Raw genomic sequence first — 26,328 nt, forward strand, 5'->3', positions numbered from 1 at the left:
ATGGGTAGACAACAGCATTGTGGTTGTCCTTGCTTTCATATGTTCGACTGGTGGGGGGCTCAGCACAACAGGAAGACACAGGGCTAATATAAGCAGGGCTCCTATGGCTGTCAGTGATGACAGCATGTAAATGGCATTATCTGGTGACCCATTGAAACTGTCTGAATCACTATGGTGCAGAATTTAACCAAATCCACCTTTACAGAGGCCTCTGTAGAGGTGCAGGCTGAATATGCAGCCTCACTGGAGCATGCTGGAGAGCTTCACCTGAGAGTTCCTCATTGGCAAGTGTGATCTTGCACAATATCTGAAATGTATATTGTCTCTATGGTGTATATATCTGCCACAGAGGTAGATATGAGAGGGAATAAGGTGCTGCCTTGACTCCAGGTCTCTCTCTGATATAGCTATGACACTTGGCATTAACCAGTGAATGTGCAGATAAGTGATCCAGGCACAACTGGTCACAACTTACAGCATGGTGGAAGTGGTTACTGTGCTCTTTGGATTCCATTACAACTTGCAACAAGTACACAATAACATGGCATATAGGAACATGGGGCAGGCATTGCTGCCAAGGTCACTGGTGGCAAATGTTGCCTTCATTAGTACCTCTATGAGACACACTACAAACATGTAGAGATCATGTGTTCCATGCCTGCAGGAGGATCAGTGTGGGCAGGTCAGACAGAGATTGCCCAGGCTAGAATGATGAGAGTATTAGAGAAATAACCTCACATGGCAACTTAGCACATGAGGTAACTTATCAGGTGATACTGAGATGCTCATGCAGATCTACTCTTTCCTATCACCTGTGGGTCCGTAGCCTGCCATCCCTGCTTATGTCCAACAGACAGTTCACTGACAATGATATTCATCAGGATCAGCAGACAATTCACTCCAACAAGATGAACACTCATAGTCCCATAGTTCTACTCCTTCACCGTCACAGACAGCATTAAGCTTCAACACTACAAGCCAATATGTGGACACCCAGTGGTCATGTTATGGCATCTTGATCCCATCACTAGAGAATGTGATCCATGACTCATAGTATGTGGCTACTGTGTTCACCTACAATGACTCTACCCCATCTCACAGTGCTGCAGTTTCAATTTACTGTACCCCACAATCACACATGCATGTGATCATGACTATGCCCCACCCACTTGCTAATCTGTGTGGCTATGGTTATGTCAGGTGCACAGTGTATACAGCACATATACTGTATTGCATAGATGTGAATCAATTTATTCTGTGTTGTCTGTGTCATGGCCCATAGTCAACAAATATTACCTACTTACCAGTACTGCAATGTATTACACCCAAATCTGTCCTAGCTCTGATACTGCTACTCTTGCTACTGCTGTGTGTTTTTCACCTGACTCTCCATCTTGGCCTTCCCTGCTGGAGGAACTGGTATGGAAGGTACTGCCATGATGTTAACCTGATGATCCAACCATTTGCTCAATATCATGCTGTGCAGCATTGTACCCTCTATAAAAATCTTGCTGTAGATTTCATGACTTTAATGAGAGCCCATTTCAATATATCTAGGCAACAGAATTGCCCTTGAATAGGGCAAACACATGCTCCACTATATTACTTATTTTGGTATGTGCTTCACTATTTCCCTGCATGTTCTTGGGGTTGTGGATGAGTGGGCATCAACCAATGCTTTCCTGCATATTCTGCACCACTTGCATCACCCAACAAACAACATATTTTATGTTTGTTGCTTCCTGATTGAATGGTACCTGTGTAGATTGATGTGGCTATCTAGTTTTTATGTGTGCCCTTGTGTGTGTGTGTGTGTGTGTGTGTGTGTGTGTGTGTGTGTGTGTGTGTGTGTGTGTGTGTGTGTGTGTGTGTGTGTGTGTGTGTGTGTGTGTGTGTGTGGTGTGTGCATGCATTCACGTGTGCACCTACCAGTTAGATGGCCATGTGGTAAATTCCCTCAGAAGAACCTTTGGTAAAGTTCAGATGTGTGACAGATAGAAAAATAATGTGAACTGCTTGGATGGCACACACACACACACACACACACACACACACACACACACACACACACACACACACACACACACACACACACACACACACACACAAATAATGCCCTGTTCATTACAGATCAGCTAGATGTTTATGAAGTAGAAGACCTTCCCATTGATGCATAGCAATCCCTCAGGATCTGGTGGGAAATGGAAATCAGATTTGCAAGACAAAGGTGAGTCATCTATAGACTTTGGAAACTAAAGACCCATAAGTCTCACTAGTCTCATATGGAAAGCCATAGGATGAATTATCATGGAAATGATGAATAATGACATAGGAAACTTCCAGACACTGGGACTGGACCCAAACCAATTTGCTTTTGTTAAGGACAGGTCATGCCTACTCAGCCTGGAGGACTTCTTTGAGAAGGTCACCAAAGCAATGGATGAGGGCAAAATGGTTCACACTGCCTATCTTGACCCGGCCAAGGCATTTGACACAATACCCCACTTGGGCATTGTTTATTAACTCAAGAGGTTAGGTATAAATCCTTATATCACTCAGTGGATAGCCAGCTGGCTCACAGACAGAACCCAGGAAATTAGAATTGGGGGAGTCCATTTCTACAAAGTGGACATTCACAAGTAGAGTTCCTCTGGTATCAGTCCTGGAACAGCTCCTTTTTGGCATTTACTTCTCTGAAGTCAAGGCCAATGTTAATGGTCTCTGGCTGACTAAGTTTGCAAATTAGGAGCTGTCACTGAATTCCCTAATGACACAAATGTTCTCCAGGAAGGGCTGACACAGACAAATAATTGGTAACAGAGCCATGGACTGAAACTATATGTGAAGAAATGCATTATAATATCCATCAGGACATCATCCACCCCTGGTAACTATCATATTGACAAGACACCCCTACGAGGTGACCCACTAGTCAGGGACATGGGAACACATATAGATAGTAATCTAGTCTTTGACCATCATGTATCTACAGTAGTGAGGAAATCATTCTATGTTGTGCAACTTATAAATGAAGGAATGGTATCTGGGTCCAAGGAGATCATTGTACCACTGTATTTGGCATTCATCAGATCTATTATTGAGTACAATGCCCCCTTTGATATGTACCTGATAAAGCATATCCAACAATTGGAACATCCACATATGTTCCTCACTAAAAGAATATAGGGTGTAAGAAGCATGTCCTCTGCAGACCACATCAATGCCATATCCTTGTATTCTGTCACCTACAGGCTATTGAGGGGTAATCTATGCCTAGCATACAAGGGATTGTCAGAGTCCACTCTGATGGACCTCTTGCATATCCACAAAACAAACAGCACCAGAATTACCTGTTCTAAAGAATTAAACCTTGCCTGTGATATAATTAGGACCTGCTGGAGAGACAGATATGTATCACAGAGACTACCCCATCTTTTGAACAGGCTCACCATCTATGTTCATAGGTTCATAGGTAGGTACTAGGCTATTGGACCTGAGGCCTATACAAGCCCAGCCAAAAACGTATCCTGGCTTTTGCCACCCAAAAAAATAATTTTCCTGTGCCACTGTCGAGCAGAGCCACAGAGGTGATCCCCGGGGTGAATTTCCTATTTCTCATCCAATCATCAATATTTTTCTTGAAGAGTGCTAATGAGGAGCTTTGTTTGATATAGATAGGTAGTTTATTCCAGAGTATGGGAAGTCTCTGGGACAGGAATCTATCCCTCCGGCATGTTCTGTTTATTGTGGTGACAAGGTTTAGGTCCCTAGAGCATGTAGCTCAGAGGGATTGGGATTTCTTTAAATGGAGCATGTCCAACAGCTCTAGGTTTGACATAGCTTTGTATGTTATGCAGAGATCACCTCTGAGTAGGACGGAGTAAAGCTGGAGTTTTTTGAGACGGTCTGCATAGGGCATCTGTTTGAGGCCGGTAATCCTCTTTGTGATGTATTTCTGCGGCCTTTCCAGTTGTTGTAGATGTCTTGTGAGGTACATACCAAAAGGCACGTTATACTCTATAATGGGTCTAATGAGTGATGAGTAGAGGGGAACAATTACCTCTTTTTTTTTTTTTTTTCTGGATGAGAAACCTTTTGTGATGAGGTGTGCCATGTAGAAGGATTTCCTGACTACTGTGGTGATGTGATTATCAAAGAGGAGACTACTGTCCACCTGTGTCCCAAGGTCTCTTATCACACTTTCGGTGTTAAGTATACTACCTCCTATGTTGTAGTTCATGGGTACAGTGTTTTTACCAAAGGGGATGACAATGCACTTTTTGGCATTGAGCTTGAGGCCATGGCTTTGACACCAGGCATCTGTCTCAGTGAGGCCCTTTTGTAGGATGTCCACATCGTTAGGAGTTTCAATTATGACTCCTAGTTTGCAGTCATCTGGAAACTTTGTTAGCCAAAGATCTTGTGTGTTAGCCTGTACTTCAGAGAAGTAGATACCAAACAGGAGAGGACCCAGGACTGAACGCTGTGGTACTCATCTTGTCACTGGCCTGAAGTCAGATTTGGAGTCTGCTACTTTCACAGTGTGGTTTCTGTCAGTGAACCAGTTGGCAGCCCATCTTGGGACATAGGGATTTATACCTAGTTTAGTGAGTTTATCTATAATTTCAGAGTGGGGGATGGTGTCGAAAGCCTTGGCATGATCTAGATAGGCTGTGTGAACCACCTTACCCTTGTCTATGGCTTTGGTGACTGCTTCAAAGAAGTCTATCAGGTTTAGGAGACATGATCTGCCTTTTACAAACCTGAACTGGGTGGGGTCCAGAGTTTGGAAATTACCAATATCTTTGTTTATAAGTTGCATGATGATACATATGTTCCATGGCCTTGCATACCAGGCTCATCAGGCTAATGGGGTGGTAGTTCCCGGGGACCATGGTGGCTCCCCCCTTATGGAGTGGGATAACCGTTGATGTGTGCCATTCAGCAGGCACAAAGCCTGAGGTGAGGCTATGATTGAACATGGTACTTAGGTGGGGTGCCAGTTCATTCTGTCATTTGTGTAGATGTTGTCTGGTCCCATGGATGCTGTGTTCTTGGCTTCGGAGAGTGTGGTTTTTACCTATTCAGCCATGATTACAGGAACTTTGCATTCTTCAGGTATACAGATGGGCTCTTTAGGGGGTGAGGGGGGGTGGTAAATTTAGCACTGAACCTATCTGCCAGGATGTTGGCAATATCAGTTGGGTCTGTATATTAAGTGCCATTGTGCTGTAACTCAGAGCAAAGTGTTGCCATTGAGATTCTTGACATAGCTATAGAATGTTTTGTGGTTGTCTTTAGAATCAGTGGCAATTTTGTTTTTGTAACTAGCTTTGGAGGATTTTATCAGGGATCGCAGCTTCTTACTGAGGCTGACCAGGGAGCTCCTCCACTCATGGGATTTTACTCTCTTTTGCAACAGTTTCTTCCTTCTGTTGTACAGTTTGTTTATGGCAGGGGACCACCAGATTGGCTTCTTTTTTTTGGAGGATAGCATCTTGGTTCTGTATGGGATAGCACGATCCATGCACTCATGTAAGTGCTTATAAAGTGCAATTCTGTAGGATTCAGTAGCCTTAACTGTATTGTCCATCTGCATGGGTGCCATGAAGTTCACCACTTCTGTCTTAAGAAGCATGAAGTTGGCTTTGGAGACATTTTTTACCATGGTTTCCTTAATGGGGAGTGGGGGCAGGATGTGGATATCTAGGGTAATTAGCTTATGGTCGGATCGGACCAATGAGGCATTGACTTCAGGTGTGGAACACCGGTCACTCATGTTGGTAATGACTAGATCTAGGATATTGTTGCCCCTGGTGGGGGTGTGGATAAGTTGATACAGGGCATTGGAGTTTATGAATTCCAGAAAGCGTTGAGTGAAGGAGTTGGTACATGAGTAGTTTTCCCAGTTAATGGTGGGGTAGTTGAAATCACCCATTATTAGGGTGTTTGGTTGAATTCTAATAATTTCCAGAGGAGTGGGAATCCTTGGGCATGATGGGTGATCTGTAGCAAGCTACAATTTGGATTGCAGTTTTGCCCAGAGTTAGTTGCACTTGGATAACCTCAGCTGCATTATGCTGAGCAACTAGCCTGGAGGTGTGGATATCCTTAATGAATATGGACACACCTCTACCTTTGGTGTTCCGGTCCAGGTTACATAGCCAAAAAGTGTGGTATGAGTTAAAGCCTGATAGTGCAGGGGTGCTCTCTGGAGCCTTGAACCAGGTCTCCGGCACTGCACAGATATCGATGTTCTCTATTTTAAGGAGTGCCTCAAGTGAGTGCATGTTGAGATTTAGACTTCTAGCATTGAGTAGCATCACCCTTAGTTTTTGCTTGCCTGTTCCTGTTATGGTGGTGAATTTGTCATTTGAACCTTGCCTAAAAAAGGCACTACAGGGGCAGCAAGAACCTTAGCCAGTATCTGGAATCCCAGGGGTGACAGGTGCAGGCCATCTCTGGCAAAGCATCATGGTCTGTCGACCATGTCATCCCAGGCAGACAGATGCTGGATCCCTTTAGAATGGCACCAGAAGCTTAGCCAATTGTTGAAGTCAATCATTTTGTCCTTGTACTGCGGCATCATTCTGGGTGATGGCAGAAAGCTACTCAGGGCTAGGGTCATACCTGCCTGAAGAAGAGTTCCTCCCTAACCCAATTCAAGTGTAACTTGGACAATTGGATGGGGAACAGGAAATTCATCCCTGGTTTGACACCTATGTCTCTAATGGACGCAGGCAGCCTGTAAATGATTCACCTCCCAAGCCCCTGCGTATGCTTATCCAGGGTAACAGAATTCATGAGAGATTTAGGATGTATGGCTAGGCTTAAAAGCCCCCTGTGGTTGATAGCCTAGTAAACTCCTATGGACATATGAATTTGATGGCAATGTCTGTACAAGCAATAGTTCCCATGAGCTCAGGAAAGCAGACAATGTATAAAAAGCCTGAATGGTGATAGTTCTCCCATCTGCAGTCCTGGAGTACCACACATGCGTCTCCATATGTTATGATATAATGCCAAGAAACTGGCTCAGGATTTGCAAGACTGATGCCTGTTATAAACCCTAACATGTCCCTAGTAAGTTTATGAAAGGTTCCAGGACATAAGATGGTTAAAGCTACATTTACCTTAGTAGAAACATAAATGGCCACACCATGTATCCCTTGCAGTTCTGCTTGTTGATGGCAGAGTTCAGCAAAGTCTCCCTGTCCAAAGAGAAACAGTTCATAATCTGCTGGTCAGTACTTCCTCCACTGGTGCAGGTGGTTATGATGTGCAACAAATGGGGCACTGGTTCCAAGAGTTGCTGTTAATACTTGCTGCTGAGTTACAAGTATTGATACTACAAATATTTGTCTCCTCATTTACACCTTGATTCACTAAGAGTTTCTGTTAGTACATACTGCTGAGTCACAACTGCTAATACTGAAAACATTGGGCCCCTCATGTACACCATGATTCTACAAGACAAACCGGTAATACATGCTGCTGAGTTTCAACTGCTGATACTGCAAACAATGGCCCCGTCATGTACACCATAATTCATGCACACCTTGTGCACCATAATCCATGCAGTTGTTTTTGTTCTATGTGAGAGATAGATGCTTAAATTATCTACGCTGCACATTTCACTTTTTTTCAAGATTTTAAGCCTGCATAAACTAAATGATGGGAGCTGGTGGTGATTCCCTGCTGTGTAAGGAAAGTAAACCTATATTTTTGTCTGTGACTGATACAGCTACTTTCTGTTTTACCTGCTTCATTTTGTTTTCTGTTTTAAGAAATCTGCTTGGCCTGGTGTTTTGTTCTATGTGAGACAGATAGATAGATAATTAAATTGTCTAAGCTACACATTTCTCATGTTTTTTCATTGGTTAATTGTGTTTTAAGTGATACTTAAATACACAGTGAATTTCTGGCCCTTTGTCTTTTGCAGAAAAGATTTCAAGCATGCACAGACAAAAGCACTGCTGGTGATTCCCTAATAGTGTTTCCCACACACCCTATCCTTTGTTGACCTGCTTTTTAAACCTGGTGATTTTAAGCTGCCCACCCCTACTGTAAATTGAGATTAATAAGCTCCTCCCTTTCTATACTTCTGTTGATTTTTTGAATTATTTGTTCACCTTTCCTTATGCTTATATTGAAAAATTGCATTTTGCTTCTCATTGTCTGTTCTACTGATTCACTTATCTAGGCTTATATAGGCCCTAGGGCCAATAGTCTAGTACCTACCTATGGACCTTTGAACTTGATCTGAATTCATTATCTAGCTAGCTGTTGGATAAAGTAGTGTATTTTACTCTCTAGCAAGCACTTGTTGTTACATCAAGAGATCAGTGGATTTTCCACCTAGTGCACTGGGAGGTAGCCTGATTTGTTTAGTTTGGGGAAACACTTGAGATTTTTGCATGTAGTTTTATTGGCTGGAGGGCTTATTAATCTGCTTATCTTGTTTTTAGTGTGTTTTGTAAATTCTGTATAATTGAGTTGCTCTGGGCTTGTTTATACAAAAGTCCTTCTATTAAATAATCACACTTTTATAATTTGTTTAAAGTAGACTGATGTATCTGTATCTTTAAGTTTGTTTGTGGTAGCATTTCACTCCTGACATTCCTTTTCTGTGCTTTTACATTAAGGAGGACTTGGATTATACGTCTACTGGCAGTAGGTGTTTACCTGATCTATCTGAGCTGGGAAACACATAAAAAGGCTTTAAGTATTGTTTGCACTTCTCTTATATACTGCAACTGTACTTCAGCAGTTTAAAAAACTGTACTGTCTGCTGCTGCTTTAAGTAAATTCTTTGTATTACATTGTATCTGTTAGTCGTAGGGCTGTTGTAGTTAGTTTGTGTGGTCTTGTTACACTTGGGCTCCAAACCAGCTATTCTACATTAAGAAGGTGTTTTTCGGCACCCTTGTGGCAGAAGTGTGCTGATCTAACCTGTTTCTATTGGGGATTGCTAGTGAAAGGCTTATTGTGTGCTTTCCTGATTGGTAGTTAGCTTAAATCTTGTTTTGTTTTGCTTGTATTTAAGCCTTGTGTTTGCACAGTACTGCTCTTCACTCAGCAGAGGATAGCAGTGCCCTGTATAGAAGCAAAAGCATAGAAGATCAATTTTCCCCTAAACAACTGTCAGTAAAACTGCTCCAAGTTTTATTGCTGCTCTAGGAGCAACTCAGTTGCACACTGAGCAGCATTGCATTATTGATCAACCTTAGCCTACACAAAGTATAGGTCCCTCAAGTAGTCTCAGAGCTACCAGTACAATCCTATAAAATTAACCCATTCACTTCCCTAATAAAACATACAGTAACAGCCTACTATCATGGATGGGCAGTTTCTTATCATCTCTCTGGCCAGCCTAATAGACATGGGAATCCTGAGGCAATGTAGCAGTTGTCTCATGTATACTGATAACCACTTACTCCTGAAACAAACAGACACTTTATGTGTGAGACATTACCTTATGAAATTGGAGGGAAGACTCTTACATAAGGACAAATCAAATGCCAAATAGGTTCTCAGCAGACACACACTTCCCACAATAAATAAGGGCACAACACATAAATCCGCATATGTGGAGGTACTCACTTGTAACTTACAAAAAAGATCAGAGGTCTCACAAACAGGAACCATGTACACACATAACAATGCAAAAAAACAACCATGACTCATAACACATAGACCAGTGTCTCAACGAATAAGCCCTAAAGCGTAACACCACAAAACCTAATGTACTGGTCATAGGTGACTCCATTGTGAGACACGTGGATGTACCCCTTACCAGGCTGGATAAGGAGCAGGTTAATGATCTGTCAAGTCACTCAACCAAAGATTATTAACAGGGCGTGTATTTTACCCTATAACAAAAATACATTAGATGTTAAAAATGTTATTCTGAACAATTGGAGCATTTTGAAAAGTGATTCTGAAATTTATGGATTGGTAGGAAATGTTCCGAAGTTTGTGAATAAGATAGGGCAGAACATGAAAAATAGGTTACATACTGGTAACTCACACATAAAACCCTGCAGGACAGGGACTACTAAATGTGGGAGATGCAAACAATGTTTTGCTATACTAGAGGAACCACCAATACAAGTTAGCAACAAGTGTCAAAAACAGGATATATTTTATGAAAGGTAACTGTCAAACCAAGAACGTCATATACTTTGCTTTATGTACCAACTGTCCCAGTTTTTATGTGGGTAAAACTGGTCGACGTTTGAGGGACAGAATATATGACCACCTATATGCTATCAAAAAAGGTGATGTCAATAATGCCTTATATAGACACATTAGAGATAGTCCTGGATGTGAAACATTTAAGTTTGCCCTATTGGAAGTTTTATTCCCCAATTTAAGGGGTAGAAATCAGAAGGCATTATTAAGCGAAAAGGAGGTGAGATGGCAAATTTTATTAAATGCCATCGCCATGCCAGGAATTAATGACAATATACCAATCAAACCTATTTTAGAAGTTAGGATGTAAAATATATCAGTTGTGAGGTTTTTTTAAATTTCTTTTAATAATTTTGCGTAACAAAATCTATTAATATTTTATTTATTTTATTTTTTTATTTTATCATTTGTTAACCGGGAAAGTCCGACTTGGAACGAAGCCAATTTTCAGTGGAGGCCCGGGGAGAAATGCTCCAGATGCATGTCTTTGTAATGTGGGAGGAAACCGGAGCACCCGGAGGAAACCCACACGAACGCAGGGAGGACATGCAGACTCCACACAGAAGGCAGCCCAGCTGAGAATCGAACTGGAGAACGTCTTGCTGTGAGGCGACAACGCTACCGCTGCACCACTGCACCATATTTATGAAGGGGAAGTGATGACATAATGAGATGTGTCTGCATTTGAATAGTGTATTGCCATTGGTTGTAACAGTGTATATAAATGTTTTTATTCACATTTTTAATGTTCTGAAGAAGTCTAGCATATAGATGAAAGCACTTAACCTTTATTTATTGTAACATTAAACACGTTTTTATACTACTTGGGACTACTCAGCGTTATTCGTGATTTCCACTGTTTTTTTTTTGTATTTCTACTGGTATTACTCCATCATAATCCATGTGGGGGTAAATGACTTGAGACATACATCACTGGACTATATGAAGAGAGACATGACTGAGCTTTCATATTATGTGTCAAAGGCAGGTATAAGCCTAGCTTTAAGCAGCATTCTACCTTCTACAAGGATGAAACCACAATACAAACAAAAGATTGACTTTAACAATTGGCTTAGCTTCTGGTGTCAGTCCAAAGGGATCCAGTATCTGTCAGCTTGGGAAGGCATGGTTGACAGGCCAGACTGCTTTGTCAGAGATGGTCTGCACCTGTCTTTTCTAGGTTTTCAGATACTGGCAAAGGCATTAGCCACCCTATTGTGCTGTTTTTAGGCAGTGTCAAAATAACCAACCTCCCACCATAACAAAATCCTCTCTAGATAAATTCAAGGTACTGCTTCTTAATGCTAGAAGTCTAAACAAGAAACTCCACTCTCTGGAAGCACTCTTCACAGAGACATGGTTCAAAGGTGCAGAAAACACTGTATCATTGCAGGGCTACAATGTCTTCCATATGCTCAGAGCACAAACTGAGTGTGAAATAACCAAAGGAAGAGGTGTATCCATCTTCATTAAGGATAAGTACACCTTCAGACTGGTCAAGCAATATGACTGTCTTGAGCTACTCCATGTCAAATTAACTATAGGCAAAGCCCCCTACAATATTATAGTCAGCTATAGGTCCCCCACCATAAAGCAGGAAAAGTATACCACATACCTGAACTTACTGGAGTCACTTGCCAGTACTTTACTCGTGGGTGATTTTAATTATCTTTCCATTGACTGGAAAACATACATGACAACAAGCATGCTGGCTCAGAGGTTCATGGACTTTGTCAATGCAAATGCTCTGGAACAGCTAGTCAACACACTCACAAGAGGCTCAAATGTCCTGGATATAGTACTCACTGACATGGGAAAGCATTGCACCCTCCCCCCTGTGTGGTGCCCTCCCTGGTAAGATTGGACCATATATCAGTCTCTTCCAATGTAATTATAAGACCAGATAACCCATCAAACTCAAAAACTTAAGAAGTTTTCAGAGCTATACTACCTCCTACTAAGTGATGGTATAAGAAGTTTCAAAGCCTCCTTGAATATAAATAACACGGACATCTATGCACAGGTGTACATCAATGCCCCATATAACCACTTAAGCAGTTGTACAGAATTAGCTGTAGCTGACCCCTAGTTTAGGATCATAGGATCATAAGAAGTTACTAGGCTATTGCCCCCGAGACCCTTAAAAGCCTAGCCAAGAATTTAGCCCATGTTCCAACAAGTCATGCACCCTATGCCACTTTCCAGCAGGGACATAGGTGAAATCCTAGGGGTGTATTTTCTGTTCCCCATCCAGTTATCCAGGTTGCTCTTAAAAAGGTTTAATGAGGTACTCTGCTTTACATGGAGAGGGAGTCTATTCCACGAAAGGGACTGGGACACAAATCTGTGCCACCAACAAGTCCTATTGATGTCACTGACCAGGCTGAGGTCTCGCATGCAGGTTACTCGAGTGGAGCTTGACTTGCGGATATGCAGCAGTACCATCAGAGCGGGGTCTGAGATTGATTTGTATGCCAGACAGAGGTCACCTCTGAGGAGTCTGTAGGAGACTGAATAGATGGACAGGGTTTTTAGCCTATCTGTGTAGGGTAGATGTTTGAGGCCCTGGATTCCCGGGGTGAGGAATCTCTGTGGTCTCTCCAGCTGCTGCATGTACTTTGTGAGGTACATGCTGTGAAAGGGGCATTGTATTCAATAATCGGTCTTATAAGGGAAGAATACAGGTTTGAGGCCCTGGATTCCCCGTGTGAGGAATCTCTGTGGTCTCTCCAGCTGCTGCATGCACTTTGTGAGGTACATGCTGAAAGGGGCATTGTATTCAATAATCGGTCTTATAAGGGAAGAATACAGGGATGTTATGACCACCTTGTCCCAGAATGAGATACCCTTACTAATGAGGTGGGTCATGTAGAAAACTTTCCATACAATAGAGGCAATATGGTGGTCAAAAGTCAGTTTGCTATCAACCTGGATTCCCAAGTCCCTCATGACTGATTGTGTGCTTAGTGCCTTATTAGCAATGTGATAATTTGTGAGGATGTCATTCTCCCCCAAAAGGGATGATGACGATGCATTGTTTGGCATTCAGTTTGAGGCCATGTTTCTGGCACCAGCCATTTGTTTGGGTGAGACCCTCTTGGTTTATCCCATCACTAGGGGAATTGATGACAGCACCCATCTTACAGTAATCTGCAAACCTGGTCAGCCATAGTCCACTAGTTTTCTGTCCTGCACCTCTAAGAAGTATATCTCAAACAGCAGAAGCCCCAAGATTGATCACTGAGGTACACCACTTGCTATGGGTCTACTACTTGAGGTGGCTTCCCCTATTTTGACTAGGAGGGTTCTATCAATGAGCCAGTTTGCTACCCATCTGGTAACATATGGATTGATGCTTAGTTGAGAGAGTTTACCAATAGTATCAAAGGCCTTGCCCAGGTCAAGGTAGGAGGTGTGCACCATCTTCCCCTCATCTATGGCCTTGGTGACTGTCTCAAAGAAGTTAACCAATTTTAACAGGCATGACCTCCCCTTGACAAAACCAAACTGTGTGGGATCAAGTGTCTGGAGGTTGGCAATGCCCTTGTTAATGAGGTCCATGATAATCTGCTCCATGGCCTTGCAGATCAGGCTAGTTAGGCTGATGGGTCTATAATTTCCTGGAATGGCGGATGCTCCACCTTTGTGCTAAGGGACGACAGTAGCTGTCGTCCACTCATAGGTTCATAGGTTCATACTAGGCTATCTGCCCTAGGGCATTTATAAGCCTAGCCAGAATGTGTTTGGCTTTCGCCACCCATTTTAAATTTATTTTGCTATGCCCTTTTTTGAGGTTAGTATACTCTGCCTCTGTCTAATAGTGACACAGAAGTGAAACCCAGGGTAAACCTACGATCTCCCATCCACTCATCAAGATTCCTCTTGAAGAGAGTCAATGAGGGACTCTGCCTAACCTGGACTGGGATTTTATTCCAGAGTGAAGGGAGCCTCTAGGTTATGAATCTGTCCCTCCAGCATGTCCTATTTATTTCAGTGTTGAGGTTCAAGTCTCTCGAGTGCATAGCTTGATGGGATTTGGATTTTCAGAGGTGCAGCATGTCCATTAATTCCAGGTTGGACATGGCTTTATACGTCGGACACAGATCACCTCTGAACAGGCGGTATGCCATTGAGTAGAGCTGGAGTTTCTTTAACCGGGCAGCATATGGCATCTGTTTGAGCCCTTTGATCCTCTTGGTGAGGTACTTTTGGGGTCTTTCCAGTTGCTGCAGGTGTCTGGTAAGGTACATCCCAAAAGGGGCATTGTACTCAATTATGGGCCTGATGAGGGATGAGTAAAGAGGCACGATAACCTCCCCTGATCTAGATGTGAATCCCTTCATGATTAAGTGGGCTATATAAAATGTTTTTCTAACCACTTTGGCCACGTGGTTGTCAAATGAGAGATTGCTATCAACTTGGGTCCCCAGGTCCCTAATTACTTCTTCTGTACTTAATGGATTACCACCTATGTGGTAATTTGTGGGCACTTTGTTTTTGCCAAAGGGGATGACTATACACTTTTTGGCATTTAGCTTGAGGCCATGGCTCTGGCACCAGTTGTCTGTTTCTATGAGGCCCCTTTGGAGGATGCTTGTGTCAGCTGGAGAGTCGATTATGGCGCCCAGTTTGCAGTCATCTGTGAACTTGGTCAGCCACAGTCCTTCTGTGTTGGCCTGTTCCTCCGAGAAATATACACCAAACAAAAGAGGTCCCAGGACTGAGCCTTGTGGGACACCACTTGTAACTGGTTTGGAGTCTGACATGGCTCCAGCAATTCTAACCATGTGGGTTCTGTCCTTGAGCCAGTTTGCAATCCATCTAGTGACATAGGGGTTTATATTTAAGCTGGTGAGCTTATCTATAATGCCCGAGTGGGGTATTGTATCGAAGGCTTTTGCGAGGTCCAGGTAGGCTGTGTGGACCACCTTCCCCTCGTCAATGGCCTTAGTGACTGTTTCAAAGAAATCAACCAGGTTTAAGAGGCAGGATCTGCCCTTAACAAAGCCGAACTGTGTAGGATCCAGTGTCTGTAGGTCCCCAATATCTTTATTTATGAGGTCCATGATGATCCTTTCCATAGCTTTGCAGACCAAGCTAGTCAGGCTTATGGGGAGATAGTTTCCAGGATCCGTTGAGGCACCACCTTTATGGAGAGGTACCACTGTTGCTGTATGCCACTCTTTGGGCACATATCCTGTAGTAAGGCTGAGATTGAACAGTAGTTTTATGTTTGGGTTTAGCTATTCTTGGAGTTCATGTAGGATGCAGCCAGGGACACCGTCTGGTCCCACTGATGCTGTGTTTTTTGCTTTGGAGAGGGCGGCTCTTACCTGAGCATCTGAGATGTCAGGGGGGCAGCACTCTGCTGGGATAGATATTTGCCCTTTTGGTGGGGAGGGGGGGAGAAGTTTGGGCTGAACCTGTCAGCTAGGATGTTGGCAATGTCTGTGGGTTCAGTGTATTTTTTGTCATTTTGGACTAATTCTTAGCATATCTGGGAATTACCACCTAGGTTTCTAACATAACTAAAGAAAGCCTTGTGATTATCCCTAGTGTCCTGTGCAATTTTTCTTTTGAAGCTGGCCTTAGACAATTTTATGAGTGCCCATAGTTTTTTGCTAATACTGATCAGTGATGCTTTCCCTTTCTGGGATTTTGCTCTATCATTTAGTAGCTTCCTCCTTCTATTGTATAGTTTGTTTATGGCTGTGGTCCACCAGACAGGACGTCTGCCTTTGGAGGATTGGGTCTTGGTTTTATTTGGGATCGCATGATCCATGCATTCCTGAAGGTGTTCATAGAATGCATTTATAAAGGATTCTGTGGTCTGGGCTGTATTTTCCACAGGTCCGGGGCTTTGAAGGATTCCACCTTGGTTTTGAGGAGTGTGAAATTTGCTTTAGAGAAGTTTTTCACTGTGGTTTTCTGGGCAGGGGGTGGGGTCGGGATGTGAATATCCAGTGACATTAGTTTATGGTCTGATCTTACCAGTGAGGGATACACTTCTGGTCTGGAGCATAGAGTCCCCATGTTGGTGATGATCAGGTCCAGTATGTTTTCCCCTCTTGTGGGAGTGGTAACAAGTTGTTCCATAGCATTTGAGTTTATAAATTCTATGAACCTTTGGGCTAGGGTGTTGGAGCTAGAGTAATGCTCCCAGTCTATGTTTGGGTAGTTGAAGTCACCCAATATAATGGTGTTTGGAGAGACCTTCATATTTTCCAGTGTTCTCAGGAAGGCCGAGTGGGGTTCCTGGGTTTGGGAAGGTGGTCTGTAGCAGGCTATAAACTGGAAGGCAGTTTTACCCACTGTTAGTTGCACATGGATAGTCTCTGATGCTTCGTGCTTTGCCACCAACCTGGAGGTGTGGGTATCTTTGATGAATATCGATACTCCCCCTCCTTTTGTGGTTCGGTCCAAGTTTTGGGGCCGAGAAGTATGGTGTGAGGTATAACCTGGTAGATCTGGGGTGCTCTCAGGAGCCCTGAACCAGGTTTCTTTTACTGCACAGATATCGATGTTCTCCATGCTAAGGAGAGTTTCGAGTGCATGCATCTTGAGGTTTAGACTTCTGGCGTTCAGTAGCATTACTCTTAGTTTCTTATCCCTTGTGATACCTATGGAGGTGGGTTTGTCTTTTGAGCCTTGCCTAAAATAGGCACTATGGGGGTAGCAAGAGCCTTTGCCAATATCCGAAAGCCCAGGGATGACAGGTGCAAGCTGTCCCTAGCAAAGCATCGTGGCTTGTCGAGCATATCATCCCAAGCTGACAGGCATTGGATCTCCTTTGAATGACACCAGTCCTTAAGCCAATTGTTGAAATTGATCATCTTGTCTTCATATTGTGGCATCATTCTTGGTGAGAGGAAGATGCTACTCAAGGTCAGGGTCATACCGGCCTGGGCTACATGCTCAGAGAGGTCCTTTATGTCTCTTTTCATGTAGTCCAGGGAGGTACGTCTCAGGTCATTCACACCACCATGGACAATGACTGAGTCATATTTGTACTTGCCTTGGAGTGACCTGAGTGCTTGTGTTATGTGGCGGATCCTAGCGCCTGACAGGCTGCTCACCGTGACCCTCTCCTTGTTCAGCCTGGTGAGCGGGACGTCAGTGTGCCTGATGATAGAGTCACCTATTACAAGTGTATCAGGTGTGTTGTTTAGTCTTAAGGGCTGTGACTGTTTGGCACACTGGCTTTGTGAGATATGTGTTGCACGTGTTTTGTTTTGGGGTAGCGGTTGCTTGGGTGTCTGCTTTGGAGGTCTTTGCTGCTTAGGCAGATCTTTATTTAGAGTCTCCGAGTATGTTTTTGTGTGATTATGTGTTTGGTTTGCTGTCGTGGTAGGTCTATGTGAGACTGGAATTGTAGTGAGTGTGGTTTCCTTCTCCTCCTGACTGGTTATGCAAGTACTGAGTTGAGAGAGCTTAGCCACCAGTTTGGCTATATGGTTGCATCTCTCACATGTGTTGGAATTTGTTGGGAGGAGGAGAGGGTTGTCTGTGTACATGAGGCAGTTGTAACATTGCCTCAAGATTCCCAGATTCACCAGCTGGACCAGAGAGGAGATTGACAACTGACCTTTGGACATGCTAGAATAATATTGGGAATTCCTTAATAATTGAAAACAAGGTCCAGTGGGGAGTGAGGGTGTAGTGCTTTTAATTTCTAGTGCTGACTTATATAATTGCTTTAGTGAGCAAGTGCCAGGTAACTTAAGTGCAATGTGTTACAGGTAACTTAATTGCAAAAATGACAAAACAGTAACTTTCTTTAAAGTGAAACAAGGAAATAAGTACAGTAAGCAATGCAGATATCACTAGTGATCCACAGAAGCACTGAGAAGCCGCGTATTAGGTGGAATTAGCGTTCCAGGGAAATAACAAGCAAACAAACAACAAGCATATAAACAAAGCTAGATTCAGCAGGCCTGGATCTAGTCTATGCTACAGCAAACAAGGTGTACCAATTTCAGTGAGATACAGTTCAAATATTCAGGCACTATAAACCTTTAACCAGAAATTCCCAGCTCAGAAGGGCAGAGTCCAGCCTCTTCTCCCACAAGAGTGCAGACCACGAACCTTCTTAATGTAAAATAACTGGCCTGAAGCCCAAGTGCTTAAACCAGAACTAATACACTTTAAGAATAACAGACACTGGGCTCTCAATCAGCAGTTCCCAACTTAGAAGGATGAAAGCTACCTGTCCTGCCACCACAGTGCATGCCACAAACCTTCCTAATGTAAAACAACTGGTCTAAAGCCCAAGTGCTTAATCCAAAAGACTTAGAATGATAGCTACACTTTAATCAAGTTACTACCAAGCAGTAATAAATACAATTGAATATTTTAGAGAATGCCTGGATTAGTGCTCAAGTTACACCAACAAAGCTAGATCCAACAGGCCCGAATCCAGTCTATGCCACAGCAAACAAGGCGCACCAACTTCAGTAAGAAGCAGTTCAGATATGCATGCACTATAAGCCTTTAACCACTCAGCTGGGACAAAGCCGGTACTCAGGCTTTGTTCGAATAGGATGCCTAATGCTGCTGCAAGTTCCTGCCAGAGTTCATATAGGATGCAGCCTGGAATGTTATCGGGTCCCATGGAGGCTGTATTTTTTGCCTTTGATAGGGCAGTGATGACTTGCTTCTTAGAGATAAGTGGGGGGGGGGCAGGATCTGGGGATGTCCTGTTTTACTGATGGGGACAAAGGAGTGAAATTTTCACTGTACCTGTCTGCCAACAGGTTGGCTATATCTACAGGGTTTGTGTGTGTGGTGTCCTTGACCACCAGTTCTGAGCAGATCTGGGTGCTTCCCTTGAGATTGTGGACATATGTGAAGACCGCCTTATGGTTGTGTTTAGTAGATGTGGCCAGTTTTGGACTCGAAGTTTGCTTTGGAGGATTTCACTAATGCTTTTATTTGCTTGTTCAGGCTAAGGAGAGATTCCTTCCAATTAGACACCTGCTCCTTCTTGGTCCTGGACAACAATTTTTCCCTTTTATTAGAGTTTATTTATTGTAGATGTCCTCCAGACAGGTATAAACAGGCTATACGACAAGGGAAAGAAACTAATGTCCACGAACAAGAGGAAACTGACTCAGCAGAGGAAGAAATCCCTCTCTAGCTTAAACAAAAAAAAAAAATTTGAGATTTTGTCAAGTCCTCCAAAACTAATTATGAAGCAAAAATATCCTCCCTAGCTGAGGATAATCACAATGCATTCTTTAACTATATCCAGAATCTAAAAGGGAATACCTAGCTATGTGATGAACTGGTTGTGGATACTACCCCTCAATACTAAACTGGAGGTAATAGCCCACCTGCTAGCTAACAGATCTGAAGCAAACTTCACCCTACATCCCCTTTTGTCATGCGCCAAAGTATACCTGCCACCATTCCTCAGCCTATTATTTCAAGACAGCAGGCCATCTTGGTGCTCTCCAAAGCCAAAAACATGGCATCAATAGGACCAGACAACATCCCATGTTGCCTTTTAAACAACTTAAAACATGACGTAGCAGACCCACCTGGATCCCTGTTTAACCACAGCCTGCGAACTGGCTATGTTCCAGCAGAATGGAGGGCAGCAACAGTAATCCCTCTGCACAGTGGGGGACCATCCACCGACCCTGGGAATTCTAGGCCCATAAGCTTAACTAGCCTCATCTGCAAGGCCATGGAAATAATCATTATGGCCCTTATTAACAAGAACATAGGTAATTTCCAAACTCTGGACCCAACCCAGTTCAGTTTCATTAAAGGTAGATCATGTCTGTTAAACATGGTTGACTTCTTCGAGAAAGTCACCAAGGCCTTGGACAAGAGAAAGACAGTACATACCGACTATCTTGACCTAGCCAAGGTATTTGACACAATCCCCCACTCAGGTATTATAGAAAAACTCTCTCAATTAGGAATTAAATCCTACATTACCAGATGGGTAGCCAGCTGGCTTACTGATAGGACACATACTGTCAAAGTGGGTGACTTCACCACTAACAAAAGAGAAGTAACCATTGGTGTACCATAGAGTTCTGTACTGGCCAGTTAATGTTTGGAAATTATTTCTCAAAAGTCCAGACAAACTTGGATGGCCTGAGGCTGACCAAGTTCACGGATGATTGCAAATTGGGAGCAATCACTGAGTCTCCAAACAATATTACTATACTTCAGGCAGGGTTAACGCGGACACCTCCTATCAACCCTCCTCTATGCCTCCACATTATTAACCAATCTCCGCAAAATGGACCTAATCCAACAGGAATCTTGCTGTAATAAAATAGCAAGAGTTGCCAGTGGTGCCTTACATAGATCACATTACTGTACATCACTTAAACTACTAAATTGCCTTGATCTCCCCAGCTTCTACACTTTAATCAGCTAACCTTTGCCCACAAAATTTTCCAACAACCCGATAAATCCCTTCTCTCCATAATCTCATTCATCCATACACCACAGCTTGATCTCTTCGCTCTAGTAACCAACACCTTCTAGATACCACCAAAGCTAACAACTTAGCTGGGAAACCTCTCTTCCCTAACTATATTCCTAAAATATGGAATAAGCTACCCACCCCAATAACTTCCAATAGCTCTATCTCACAATTTAAAAAGCTCCTCAAGTCACACCTAGTGGACACCTGGCTATGGTCTTGTAACTCCCCAGGATGGGCTTTCCCAAGTTCCCATATGACCTGCAGCCCCTTATTTTAAACTAACAACAAGTAGTAACTATATCTGTATGTCAGTAACCCTCTTTATAATTTCAGTTGCATTTGTAGCATTATGATGTATAATGGGACTTCCTTCATGTAATGAACTATATGCCTCAACAGTTTGTAATTGTTATTTGCCATCGATGTGGCATCTTGAATGTTTGTCACTTGGTGAGATGTCTATAACTGGTAGTCTATGTATACTCTGATATGTTAACAATATACCTGTAACTGGAGTTTTTCTCCCTGGCCTCTGCTGAAAGAGGACTTTCCCGGTAAACAAATGTAAAATAAAATAACTAAAATAATAAATATAGGATTAAAGCTAAATGCAAAAAAAATGCATTATTATTCCCTTTGGGAAACCTGACATCCCTGCTAATTACATTATAGACAGCAACCCCCCTAAGTGTAGACCCAGTGGTATGTAATCTGGGTACTCAGGTTGATAACAACCTCAGCTTTGACCACCATGTATCCACAGTAGTAAGGAAATCCTTCTATGTGGCACATCTTATAAGCAATGGCATCCCATCTAGATCTAAGGATGTTAATTTCATTATACGTGGCCCTCATCAGGCCAGTAATTGAGTACAATGCTCCCTTTGGGATGTACCTCACCACACACCTGCAACAATTGGAGAGACCAGAGAAGTTTCTCACCAAGAAATTAGAAGGTACACAAAACAAGTCCTATGTGGAAAGACTGAAACCCTCTTACTGTATTCTATCTCCTATAGGTCGCTAATGGGTGTCCTGTGCATGGCTTACAGAGCAGTCTTTGACCCTGCCCTGATGAAAATGATACACATTCATAAATCAGACTGTACAAAGTTTATTTGCTCTGGGGATCTTAAGCTAGCCTCTGACATGAACAGGTCATGCTGGAGAGATAGATACATCTCCCAGAGACTGCCACTTCTCTGGAACAAGCTTCTATTTCAAATGAAACAGAGCATCTCCCTGATCCTCTTCAAAATCAACCTAGATTAATGGATGGGTGACCACATATTCACTCCTGGGGTCGTGCCCATGGTCTTCCTGGATCTAACCACTGACAATTGGAGAAACATGGGATAAATATGGCTAGGCTTGTAAGGGTTCTAGAGCCACTCACCTAGTAACCTTTTTTCCATTTTCTACATGGGGTTGGGGTGTCATGTCAACTGTCACATTCTCTCTTGATTCAATGCCACTCTCCTGCTTTTTTCAGCACTCATGCTTGACCATTGCAGATCTTCTCTCGCACAATTCATCCACCTCTTTGCTGGACATCCTCATTTCCTTTTGTTTTCTTCCTGTCTTTCCCAAGTCTTCTTCACCAGATTGTCTTCAGCTTTTCTGTACATATGCCCAAACCTACATAATCTGTCCTATTTGACTTTTATTTTGCAATTGGAGCTACTTTGGCTTCTGTTCTTATTCCCTAATTTATTCATCTGTCCCACAGTGTGCATCCTACCATCCTTCTCAGGCACTTCATCTCAATCACCTCTAGCTTCCTTAACTGTTCTGCTTTTACTACCCAGGTTTCTGTGCCATAGAGTAGTACTGGCCGCACCACTGTTCTGTACACCTTACTTTTCAGCTTCTTTGGAAATCTTCTGCCATATATTACAGCTTACACTCTGTGCCATTTGGCAGCAGTCCATCTTATTCTAGCTTTGACCTCTTCATTCAGATTTCCCTTCTCCTCAACCACCCCTCCCAAATAACTTGAAACTGTTAACCTATTCCACTGTCTTCCATTTATCTCATTTCATAGCTGCTTCTTCTTATTTCCCACATTTGCTTTCATTACAACTGTCTTTTCTGTACTCAGTTTCATCACATGTGCCTTCAGTTTTGCATTCCATTCCCCTTTCCTTTGCTGAAGTTCTTGCTCAGAGTCTGCCTATATACTATAATTCTTGGCATAAAAATGGGTATGTGTAGAAGCACACAGAGATCACAGACAGTCTAGGGCTGGTTTCTCCCTCTTTCTCCAGATCCCCAATTAGACTCCCCACTGGCACAGCTATAGGGTTAAGATCTCAGCCAAGTGGTCAAGCCAAAACCTCCAGCATCATGTCTGTCCAACCAGTGCTTCATGTCCCTGCTCATGTAGCTGACATACACACACACACACACACACACACACACACACACACACACACACACACAAACACACCACACTTTGAGATTTGATTTATATACAAACATACAGACACTCCTGGAGAAGGCTGGCACAGGTTCACTAGCTATGCCCCCTTATGCCCAGACTATACGGTAGTACCAACTACTACTTATCAGCTACTATAAGGCCCTTACAAAGGGTGACCAATTCTACTGTGTAATGTTACTGTTATCCAAATTGTAAATGTAACCAAGACTTTTATGGCTATTGGAGTGGCCTATACAGTGTCACCAAATACATATTCAAGTACTCTAAGAGCTTAAATATCTCTAAACAAACCAGGCACAATTAAAAGATTTAAATATATTTAATAATAAATAATAAAAGAACATGACAATACTCAATAACTTAACACTTTGACAAAAGAGTTCAGAATCACAAGAAATATTTTAAAACAACATTGCAGGACAGTCTCACATAAACAGCAAACATCTAAACTAATCTTACTATATTCCTATCTTTCTCTAAAAGAAATTGCTGTAATCTAGTACTTGCTATTAGCAAGGCAGAAGTGCTGATGAGAGGATGTTTCTAGGTCCAAAGACAAATACAAAATGCGCAGACTTTCTTTGAGAGCTAGTTTTTAAATTAATAACAGTACATTACTGCTTGGTCAACTGGATGACATCACAATTTGTCACTTGCCTTCAGTTCCGAGGCTAACAGATACCAACAGAATTTAACATTTCTCTGTGAAAAATACTTCTCTCTCCGAAGTTTGCCTAGAACTGGAAGTTGTAAAACAGTTAAAAACTTTTACATTTGAAACCTGTAATTATTTCTGTTTCCAGACAATAGAAAACACTTCTAGCTATAGACATCCTGTCTTCTTGCTGAGATAAACACAATCGTAAAACTCTTTGCTTTTCTAGATGGTTTGCAAGTTAACTCTGTATGTTCTAGCCTCTACAATCAAAACATACATTTGCATAGGCATATAGTTTATCATTTTTGTTCTTTTCCAGTAGGGTACACTGTGCTTCCATTCTTGAAGCTCAGTACATAGCATACAGTTCAATAAACACTTCTGCACCAATAGTTTAATATCTACTTATATAGTTTTCTTACATTTGCAAGACAAGCATATGAATCATATTAATATTCACAAATGACATATAATTATTTACAAAATTCCAGTTAGCTGGACTGGCAGCCTCACAAGCAACATAAATCTGACAGGTTTAGAGTATTTTCATTTGAAGTGATAATGCAGGTAGAGAATACATAAACTATAATGGCACTTGCTGATTACGTTAGAGAAGAAATACAAGACAAACTATATACAATTCAGCTAAGAGTTGTCAAGGTTCACATTTGGGAAAAAATATAGACAGTTTAATATAGCCAATCAACCATTATTTTTTATTACTTAAAAGCAATTCTGTTAGAAAAAAAGCCACCAATACAGAAAAAAATGATACCATAATATGAGGATAAAGTAAACAATGCACTCTTTCAGAGGTTAAAAATAGATAATTTTTAGCTTTTCTGGCTGCTTCAGACTGATTGCCTTGGCCTGTCAAGTTGTATTTCCCACTCCTGATGTATTTCCTTTGGATAGCCTCCTTGTTAGTATACGTAATTTCACTGTTCATCCTTCTGTTGACAACTATTTGACATCTATAACCACTCTTTTTCTTTCTACTGCCCATCACAGAGGATTATATCCTTTCCTATCACTATTTTCAGATGGTTGTACTTGCTATTTCACTCTTTCATCTCATGTACACTACATTCTTCCAAGGCACAATTGTGACATACATTAATCTTACTAAAACATCCTATAGAAATAATGTCTGTATCCTCTTGCGACTTGAGTCTTTTGCTGCATTCATGTACAGTTGCAACATTTACTGGTCTCTGAATTTCAAGTAACCCCCACTTCTGATCTCCACATTTGTTACCAATGGTAACAGACTAGTTTAAGCCCTGTCAGTATCCTGTATAGCTTACTCAATAATCAGATAGCTGTAGGAATATTCCAGTCCACTTAAAGCATATTAGTCACTTTCCAGTAACAAGTCACATATCATCTCATCTGTAAATCAAATTTAACAAGCTTTATTAGTCTCTCTCCATGTTGGTTGTCCATAAATGGTATGCAAATCTCAAATACACATTGTATACATTGAATTGGATGTCCTGATCATTTTCTGATTGCCTAGTACACAACCAGCATACTGTCATTTTGCATCTTTGCTGTACTTTTAATTTTATTTCTGTATTGCTAACTCATCTTAAATTTTGCTGTCTTTCTACACTGGTTGACATCTTCTCTGTTAACATCTTAAATTCACAGGCCTTTCTGTTAAATTTTGAGAAGTGTGTTAATAAGAAGAACTTTGCTGTTAACATCTCAAATTTGTGAGCCTGCCTGTTGAATTTGGTGTAGCATGATAATAATTAGACCTCTGTTAACATCTCAGATTCATCGGCCATCTGTTGAATTTGCTGTAGCTTTATAAGAAGTAGAACTTCTGTGTTAACATATCAGATTCATGGGCCTGTCCTTTGAATTTGCTGTTCATAGGTGTTTACTAGGCTAATAACCACAAGGGCCTTTTTAAGCCTAGCCATGCATCCCAAATTTCTGACAAGTTCTGATACCCTTGATAAGTGTAAGCATGGGCTTGGGAGATGAACCATTTACAGGTTACCTGTATCCATTAGAGACATAGGTGCCAAACCAGGGATGAATTTCCTGTTTCCCATCCAATTGTGCAAGTTGCACTTGAACTGGGTTAGGGAGGAACTCTGCTTCACATGGATGAGGAGCCTGTTCCATAGCACATACGTACACACACATTCTATAGCTATAGCATGATAATAAGCAGAACTTCACTGTCAACTTCTGATTTCGGGGCCTGTCTGCTGAATTTAATGTGGTGTGATAATAAGCAGAACTCCATTAACATCTCAAATTCATGGGCCTGCCTGTCGAATTTACTGAAAAGTCAGATAATAATAATAAAAATTATCTCTGATTATATTTCTGTCCTTGCTTTTATTAAAATTCTGCCATGTGATACTTAAAACTGTATTGCATTAATTTATTTGCTTCGTTGTTTATTGCTGGCTTTTGTCCGCATTTTGTTTCTCAGAGTTAGTTCAGCAATTGAGCTCTAAGCTAGCTGGTTTCACAGTGGGGTTTGATTTATATTCTGTGAAGTCAGCCCACCCAAGGTGTAAGCTACTGATCAACACCTCTCTGTGTTTATCTGATTGCCTGAGG

The sequence above is a fragment of the Protopterus annectens genome, chromosome 1.part1 (genome assembly GCF_019279795.1).
Source record: "Protopterus annectens isolate FY-2018-M chromosome 1.part1, PAN1.0, whole genome shotgun sequence".
NCBI classification, from domain to species: domain Eukaryota; kingdom Metazoa; phylum Chordata; order Ceratodontiformes; family Protopteridae; genus Protopterus; species Protopterus annectens.